Source organism: Vulpes vulpes, chromosome 12, assembly GCF_048418805.1.
Source record: "Vulpes vulpes isolate BD-2025 chromosome 12, VulVul3, whole genome shotgun sequence".
NCBI classification, from domain to species: Eukaryota; Metazoa; Chordata; class Mammalia; order Carnivora; family Canidae; genus Vulpes; species Vulpes vulpes.
The window spans coordinates 76,546,102-76,553,647 of record NC_132791.1 but is presented as its reverse complement, the minus strand read 5'-3'; the positions used below and the strand labels follow the sequence as shown (position 1 = coordinate 76,553,647).

Genomic DNA, 7,546 nt, shown 5'->3' with positions numbered 1-7,546 from the left:
TGGAGAATGTGGGCATCGATCCCACTACCTCTCGCATGCTAAGCGAGCGCTCTACCGCTTGAGCTAATTCCCCAAGCACGTCTTAGAGATCCTTCCAATTTTTCTTTCAGGAATAGAAGCGCCGGTTTCTGCTTATTATTCGCTGTTTCTGATGGCCAAGAGCAAGGGGCAGTTAAGGCCATTAATGCAGAACTGGAATTCAGCGAGGAGCGCCTCTTCTGCAGACTGCCCCCCGCTAGGGCGCGGGGAGGGCACCGGTTCCTCTGCGCGGAAAGGAGGGGGAGAAAGTCGTTAAGAGAAAAATCCGGTGTCGCCCAGATCTCCGGATGCACATTCCCGGGAGAGGGGCGCGCCGTTTCCAGCACGGTAGGATTCCGGGGAGCGAGGGTCGGGTTGCTCGGCTCCCCCGGGATGGGGACCACGCGCTCGGCGCCGCTGCAGCCTCAGGAAACGGGCGGTGGGGACCGTCCTGGGAGGTGGAGGCAAAAGGAAACGGTTGCTCCCGCCCAGCTTCGAACCTCAAGCCTCTAGCGTATTAGGCGAGCGCGATGACCACTAGACTACGGAAACCGCTTGCCCCGGGGGGCTTTATCTTAATTTCTGAGATCGCGTTGACTGCAGGTGCAGCGCTCCAAGCGGCGGCCACCAGCGACCAGCGCGCGAGCACAACGCGACCCACGAAGGGGTCTCTCGGGAGGCACCCAGAAGCACCGCCGCATCCGAGCGGAGGAACCCGCAGCGGAACCTTGCCGGGTACAGAGGAAGGGGGAGCACAAGGGGAAGCGAGCAGGCGCGGTCGTGGGAATTGCGGGGATCAGGGGAAAGGCGGAGGGGAGGCGACGCCCGTTACATTATTTGAATTAAGAGCTTAGGGCTCGGCGGAGGGCGGGGCCGCGGGAGCCGACGGCAGAGCGCACGCCCTCCACCCGGAGCGGCTGGTGCGAGCGGCTGCGCGCCACCCGCCGGGTGCCCACCCGGCCCGCGCTCCCGCTCGGTGCCCACACTCCCCGGGCTGGTGCCCGGTGTCCCCCCGCCCCGCGTCCTTCCGCCGAATCCTGGACCCGCCTGGCGGCGCGATCCCCACCACCGACGGCCGCCGCCGGGCCTCCCACCCGATCACACGCCTGGACAGTAACTGACCTTGTATCTTTTTTTTTTTTCTTGTAAGGGCGCACACAGCACCGGGGCGGGGGCCAGGACTTCGCTTCCACCACATGGGATGAGCTGTGCAAGGTGGAGGAAGGCGGCGCAGAGCCGGGGGACGAAGCCCGGACCGAACAGGAATCCCCGGGGAGAAAGAAGGGGGCCCCAGCCTGGCCAGGAGGGGCATTTTTGTCGGAGGGGGTATTGGGGGAGTCCCTGAGCGCCGCGAGTTCCAGGGGGGGCAGCGCGGACGCCCATTCCCTGTTCTCCCCCGAGAGAAGCCGTTCCCGTGGGGCAGGAAGGGCTCTCAGCTCTTTGAGATTGAGATTCACAGGAATCTAACAGGATTCACAGGAAGGGTTAGCCTGGGAAATGAGAAAGGGAATAGCCGGACCCCGGAGACGTCAGACGCAGGTAAGGATGTGTGGATCTGAGGCCTGTGTTCAGGGCAGCACTGAGAGATAACCTAAAATCAGAGAGGGAGGGACTAGAAGGTACTGACACGATCCAGGCTCTGAGGCAGATCAGGGACAAGGTGTGGGGCAACAGGCACTAGGATGTGGTCATCCCTGGCTGCCTGGGCCTCACCATTTCTGTAGTGCATCCATTGTTTCATGACACCCAGAACAAATTCCTCCGGATCACCAAAGAAATTATAAACAGAACCAACGAAGACCTTTCCCAAGGCCATACCTGTGCCCCAAGACAGATTTTTCTCTAGGGACTCAGTCAGCTGCAGATTGACCCAACATACTGTCCGTGCCCAGCAGGAAATGCTATAAGGTCATTCCTTTCCCAGCAGTGGACAGAATCCTGTGAGAGTCTGAGCAAGGGTGTGAGGTCGGGGAGGTCATGACGCATAGTGGGCTGAGCAGTGGGACAGTCCTTGCATCCATCCCACTTACAGACACCAAGGGTCCAACATGAGGTTCTGGGAATGGAGTGGCTGGGATCTTAAGAGGTCTAAGGCTGCTTTGGGACTGTGAGGTGCAGTCTGGAGACCTGAGGAAAAGACAAATCTCATATGTGGCTGTGCTGAGGAACTGTCTTCTTGCTATTCAGGGAGGCCCCTGCCCTAGCTGTCAGCCTCTCAGTTCTTCCACTCTTGCTCCAGACCCGATACAGTTGACTCTTTCATCACTGAGGCCATTACTCCAATGTCACTGCCTTAGAGGACCCTTTACTGGCCTCTCTAGCTGAATCAGTACCCTACCTGTCCCTCTCTTCATCATCTTTATAAAACTCCGTCCTGAAAAGGATACTAAATTATTGTCTTATTTTCCATATTTCCTCTAGAGTATAATAAGCTTCTTGACAGTTTGGCAGTCTAGATCCTCTCAGGGTCTAGAGTTAGGATGACGCTATTCTTAGCTATTGGCTATTCAGACATTAGTGATTTGGAGAGGAAGAGCTTTTCTCTGTGTTGTGTTCTTTCATAGGGTAAATTCAAGAATAGACCTTTCTTAAACTGAGGCAACATGCCAGCTGAGAGGCCCTTTGATTTTCTGCAATGGACAAGATAAATGGGCACAGCTGAAAGGAAACAAGATTATTCCACTTGTCATTTTTGAATATGCATTTCTGTTTTGCAAGCATATAGTTCGTCTCTTGGAGCTCTTACTGACTTCATGGTAAGGCAATTGCCATGATTAATTTGTAAAAAATAGAAGTAATCTGCTTTTCTTAGTGGCCTGCATGATCATATATAGTGGTTAGTACTCTGGTTGTGACTGTAGTGGGGATCTGAGTATGGCAGTCTGGAATCTACTGCTTTCATTCCTTCCACTCCAAAACTGAACCTAAGGCTTTGATTGGAAGCTAAGTTTTGTTCCATTCAGAAGAAATAGATAAAGAAAACCTTCTGTGCTTCTTTTTGGGCACTGTTGGTCAAATCAGGAGGAGAAAGAGTGGGTTTTCTCAATTTATTGTTCTCTTTCTCTTTCCACCTCCATTCAAGGCAGTGCTCACTTTTTTTTTTTTTTAATGATAGTCACAGAGAGAGAGGCAGAGACACAGGCGGAGGGAGAAGCAGGCTCCATGCACCGGGAGCCTGATGTGGGATTCGATCCCGGGTCTCCAGGATCGCGCCCTGGGCCAAAGGCAGGCGCCAAACCGCTGCGCCACCCAGGGATCCCCAGTGCTCACTTTAAAAAAAAAAAAAAAAAAAAAAGATTTATTTGAGAGAGAGCACCAGTTGTGGGGGGGGGGGGGACAGAAGGAGAGGGAGACAGAATCTCATCTCAAGCAGATTCCACACTGAGCTCATTGAGTGAGGAGCCCCCATGGAGCCCAGGGCTCAACCACATGACCATGACATTATGACTCTGAGATCTTGACCATGAGATCACAACCTGAGCAGAAACCAAAAGTCAGATGGTTAACCCACTGCACCACCCAGGCATCCTCAAATTATGTTTTAAGGATGAGAGGCCATGCAGCTGCTTTACCCAAGGGAATTTGCAAAGTCTCAGAAAAATGAAAGAACAGGTTTTTTGTTTTGTTTTGTTTTTTTGTTTTTTTTTTTGTTTTTTTTTTTGTTTTTTTTTGAAAGAGCAGGTTTTGAAGGTAAATAAGAATGACTTATTTTTTCCTAGAGTCGCATGGGATAAAACTTCAGGAGTGAAGCTGTTAGGCAGGCCGACCCTCTTCATGAATGGCTCTGGATGCCAGGTAAAGTATTTGGACAGTCTCTCTAGCTAAGTTTGCTGGTGAATGAATTTAGTCTGGACTGTAACTGAATTTGCACCTCAACACCGCTCTAACAAAGGCCAGAACTTAGAGCTACGTGCAAAGGCCAGGAGGAGGGTCAGAGCATCATCAGAGTGGTCCAGGCAGAGAAACTGATACAGTAACTTTGGTGGAGTTACGACACCTTCATTCAGTCCACAAATCATTTGAGTGCCTACTGCTGTTCCTAGGCTGCGTGTGTGTGTGTGTGTGTGTGTGTTTGTGTGTGTGTGTGTGTGTGTGTATGGGGAGGGGGCGGGAATCACAGTGCCTCCCAGGATTCAAGGATAGCTGCTAGGTGGTAGTGACCCCTGGCCCTTGGGTGAGAAACTCTTTTGAAGTCTGCTCTCATATTGAATTTTCTGGGGAGGTGCTGAGGATCACTGCTCTGCACGTGGAGGAATGGCATTCCCTAAGGCAGCATGGTGCATGAGAGGAGCAATCAGTTCTTGATTTTGAAGTTGGATGCAACAACCCTAACCAGCAGGGTGATTGGTGGGACTTTCCTCTTCCAGAGTCTGAAGATCCCAGTGCAGGAGTTCAAAGTGAGTTTATTTTCCTGTGTACAAAATATCAATCGACTTATCTGTGTCAAGAACAAAATGAATCCTGAATCCAACCAACAGAGACATTAAGAAAACATATACTCCCACAGTTCCTTTTACAAATAGCAGGTTTGGGACTGCAGTCAGAAGTTGATGCAAATTTCAGGAGAATAAAAATGCATCCCTTTTGGGAAAATAGGTGGAGTGCAGAGTGGGAGCTGGGCAAGAATCTAGGAGCAAAGGGGCAGAAGGTGCATTTTTGTCTGCATTGGTCAACTTGACAGTCTGGGAGAGAAAGAAGGAAAAGTTTGTGTTCAGTCAGCCTTTAAGGGTCATCCAGGTGCTGTGAAGACAAATCAGGCAGGAAGTAGGTCAGGCTATGGGGTAACAGGGTAGGTTGGTAACTGGGGTCATCACACTAGGCAGATGACATTTGAACCTTCTTTCTTTCTTTATTTTTTAAAGAATTTATTTATTTATTTATTTATTTATTTATTTATTTATTTATGATACGGAGAGAGGCAGAGACATAGGCAGAGGGAGAAGCAGCATCCCTGTGGGGAGCCAGCTGTGGAATTCTATCCTGGACAGTGTGGAACTCAATCTCAAAACTCCAGCATCACTCCTAGAGCCAAGGGCAGCTGCTCAACTGCTGAGCTAGTCAGGTGTCCCTCCACTTCAGAGTTTCAAGGTGACTGATGTTTTAGGCTAAAAATTTAAAAACGTGATAAAGTCTTTTAGGTTTCTAAATGAATTTGAAGGGGGGGATTGAGTCACTCTAGAACAGTATTATTCACCATTCAGGGAAATGCTTGAGATATCTGATTAAGGCTTTAGTTTTCTTAAAGTTCTACTGGTTACAGCGCGTTGCTAATGTCCATCACTTGCTAATGATCTGGGTAATCTAGATAGCCTTTACCTTGCTAGGAATTTCCAAAGCAGAACCAAGCATAAGTACACCCAGAGGTCTGGTACCAATGAGTCTGTAAGTAGGAAGGCGCTGCCAATGCAAATCCCAACATAGTTTTGTACTGCAGGGAACACACCAGAGCTATTACTAGTGGTTGTCACTAGCAGTGGTGGTGGCATCTGAATTTTGAATCCAGGGATGTATTTCCTCTTCCAAACTTTATTTTTTATTTTTTTTCCCAAAAGAACTGTTTTTATTTATACAGAGTCCTAACCACTTCACAGTGGCAGGAGGAGTGGGAGCGGTTCCTTTTTCAATCCTGGGGCCTCCATGATGTTGGTCTGTTGTTACCAAACACAGGCAAGTGGTGTCATGGATTTGGCAAACTAACTACAATGTTTAGTCTCTCTCTGATAGAGCAACAAGGTGAGCATCAATCTCTGCTTCTGAAAGAATCCTGAATTTAAGATTTTCAACTGTAACTACTCCAACTTCTATTTCTGAAGGTTTAAAATCAATTGATAGAACAGTTGATAGGCATGTAATTGCAGTTTCCACTGTTTGTTCAAATGTCCGATCAAATTTCTTCTTCACTTTTTTTTCAAGGAAGCTGGTTGACTCCGTTTGTTTAACTCCTGCTGCAGTGGCTTTAAACCCACAGTAGTAACCTGCAGGATCACACTTGTACACCTGAGGGCCTTGTTCTTCATCTATACCAATTAAAATCATACAACAACCGAGAGGCCTCATTTCAGCATTCTGTGTGTAGACCTGAGAAATATCAGCAATTCTTTTGCACAGCATGTCCACAGGAGTCTCATAGCCATACTTGTATTTACAATTAGCTACCTCATAGCGTAACCTCTGCACCTGGGATCTGCCGTCAGCTGTCATTCCTGTCATCACACAGCCAATGTTTTCAGTTATCTTGAATGAATGAGTCACTGTGCTGGAATCCAGTAATTTGTCAGGTACTTTCTTCTGTGTGACAATTACTGCACAGTCTTTCCCTCTAACAGCTACTGATGTAAGGCCACCCTGGTTAATAGCCTTAAAAGCATATTCTACTTGATAGAGCCAGCCCTCAGGTGAAAAAATGCTAATGTGACGGTCAAACCCAGCGCTGGAACCCCCGGTGAACCCACTACTTCAAGCACTGTCTCTGAGCCCCGTCTTCAAACTTTAAAAGGAAAAGTTTGGGCTACATTATCCTACCAGGCCACAGCACAGCCAGGATGGAAGGAGCCCCTGACTCCAGACCCTTCTTTTCTCTTTTCTGACGCTCAAATTCTTTCGGCCTCCTCCCGCACTCTCCCAGCCGTGGTCTTAAAGGAGGATAGAAAAATTCATCCTTTACTGGCCAGGATCTGTTCTCTGTCCTTCTTCTGCCAGCTGGCCTGCCCTCCAGTGCATCTGTGACCCCCCTCCCCCCCCCCCCGGGGAGATGAATGCTGGCAGGACCCAGGGACCTGTCACTTTGGGGCGGCCAAGCATGGAGGTGGGTGGGGTGGCTGTTCTGCAGGCACCGGCCAGTGAGCTCCATCGCATTTTATGCCGCCACCCCGTCCTAGCTGAGCCCAGTTCCGCACCCTGGTCACCTGGTAGATACAAACTCCAGGTCTTCCCTGTCACCGTGTGAAGGGCTCCCCACCTTCGGGCTGCTTCTCACTGCAGCAGGTTCTTACTCCTGACCCGAGATTCCCCTGTGTCCTTCCCTCATCCTTCGGCAGCTTCTCTCTTCTGTTGGTTATAAAATCACTGTCGATTGTTTCCAGATAGACCTGAGCAGCTGAACACTGGAGGAAATTAAGCGGGATTCTCTGAGAATTCTGTTAATTCTCGAGAGCATTAACAAAGAGGCAAATGTTCTCAAAGGGGAGACTTTTTCATGCAAAATGGGCAGGTATAGAAGATATTATGAGTTGATTTATGCCAGATTCTTGTCTTACTCTTTTGTATGTCTTTTCCCACTCCTCTCATCTTCCTTCAATCCTTCTCAAGGATGTGGTGATGGAACAAGAGTTATAATGCAACTTTTATGAGGACCTCTTTATAATAAGACCGCTTCAGAAGGATTATTGAGTGCACGTTGGTTATAAATAACACAGCATACCACTCCCATTCCCCCACCAAAAAGAAAGGAGCTGCTGAGCCAGCCAGGAGTCGAACCTGGAATCTTCTGATCCGTAGTCAGACGCGTTATCCATTGCGCCACTGGCCC

At 49.3% G+C, this 7,546-nt stretch overlaps 2 non-coding genes and 1 pseudogene across 2 annotated transcripts; all 3 read right to left on the bottom strand.

Annotated features, from left to right (window-relative positions):
• On the bottom strand, nucleotides 1–73 carry TRNAA-AGC (transfer RNA alanine (anticodon AGC)). The gene has a single exon. It is a non-coding gene; the product is annotated as a tRNA-Ala (tRNA).
• A 5,651-nt stretch (nucleotides 74–5,724) lies between these two features.
• On the bottom strand, nucleotides 5,725–6,353 carry LOC112910359 (proteasome subunit alpha type-6 pseudogene; annotated as a pseudogene).
• Nucleotides 6,354–7,473: 1,120 nt separating this feature from the next.
• On the bottom strand, nucleotides 7,474–7,546 carry TRNAR-ACG (transfer RNA arginine (anticodon ACG)). Its single transcript has one exon. It is a non-coding gene; the product is annotated as a tRNA-Arg (tRNA).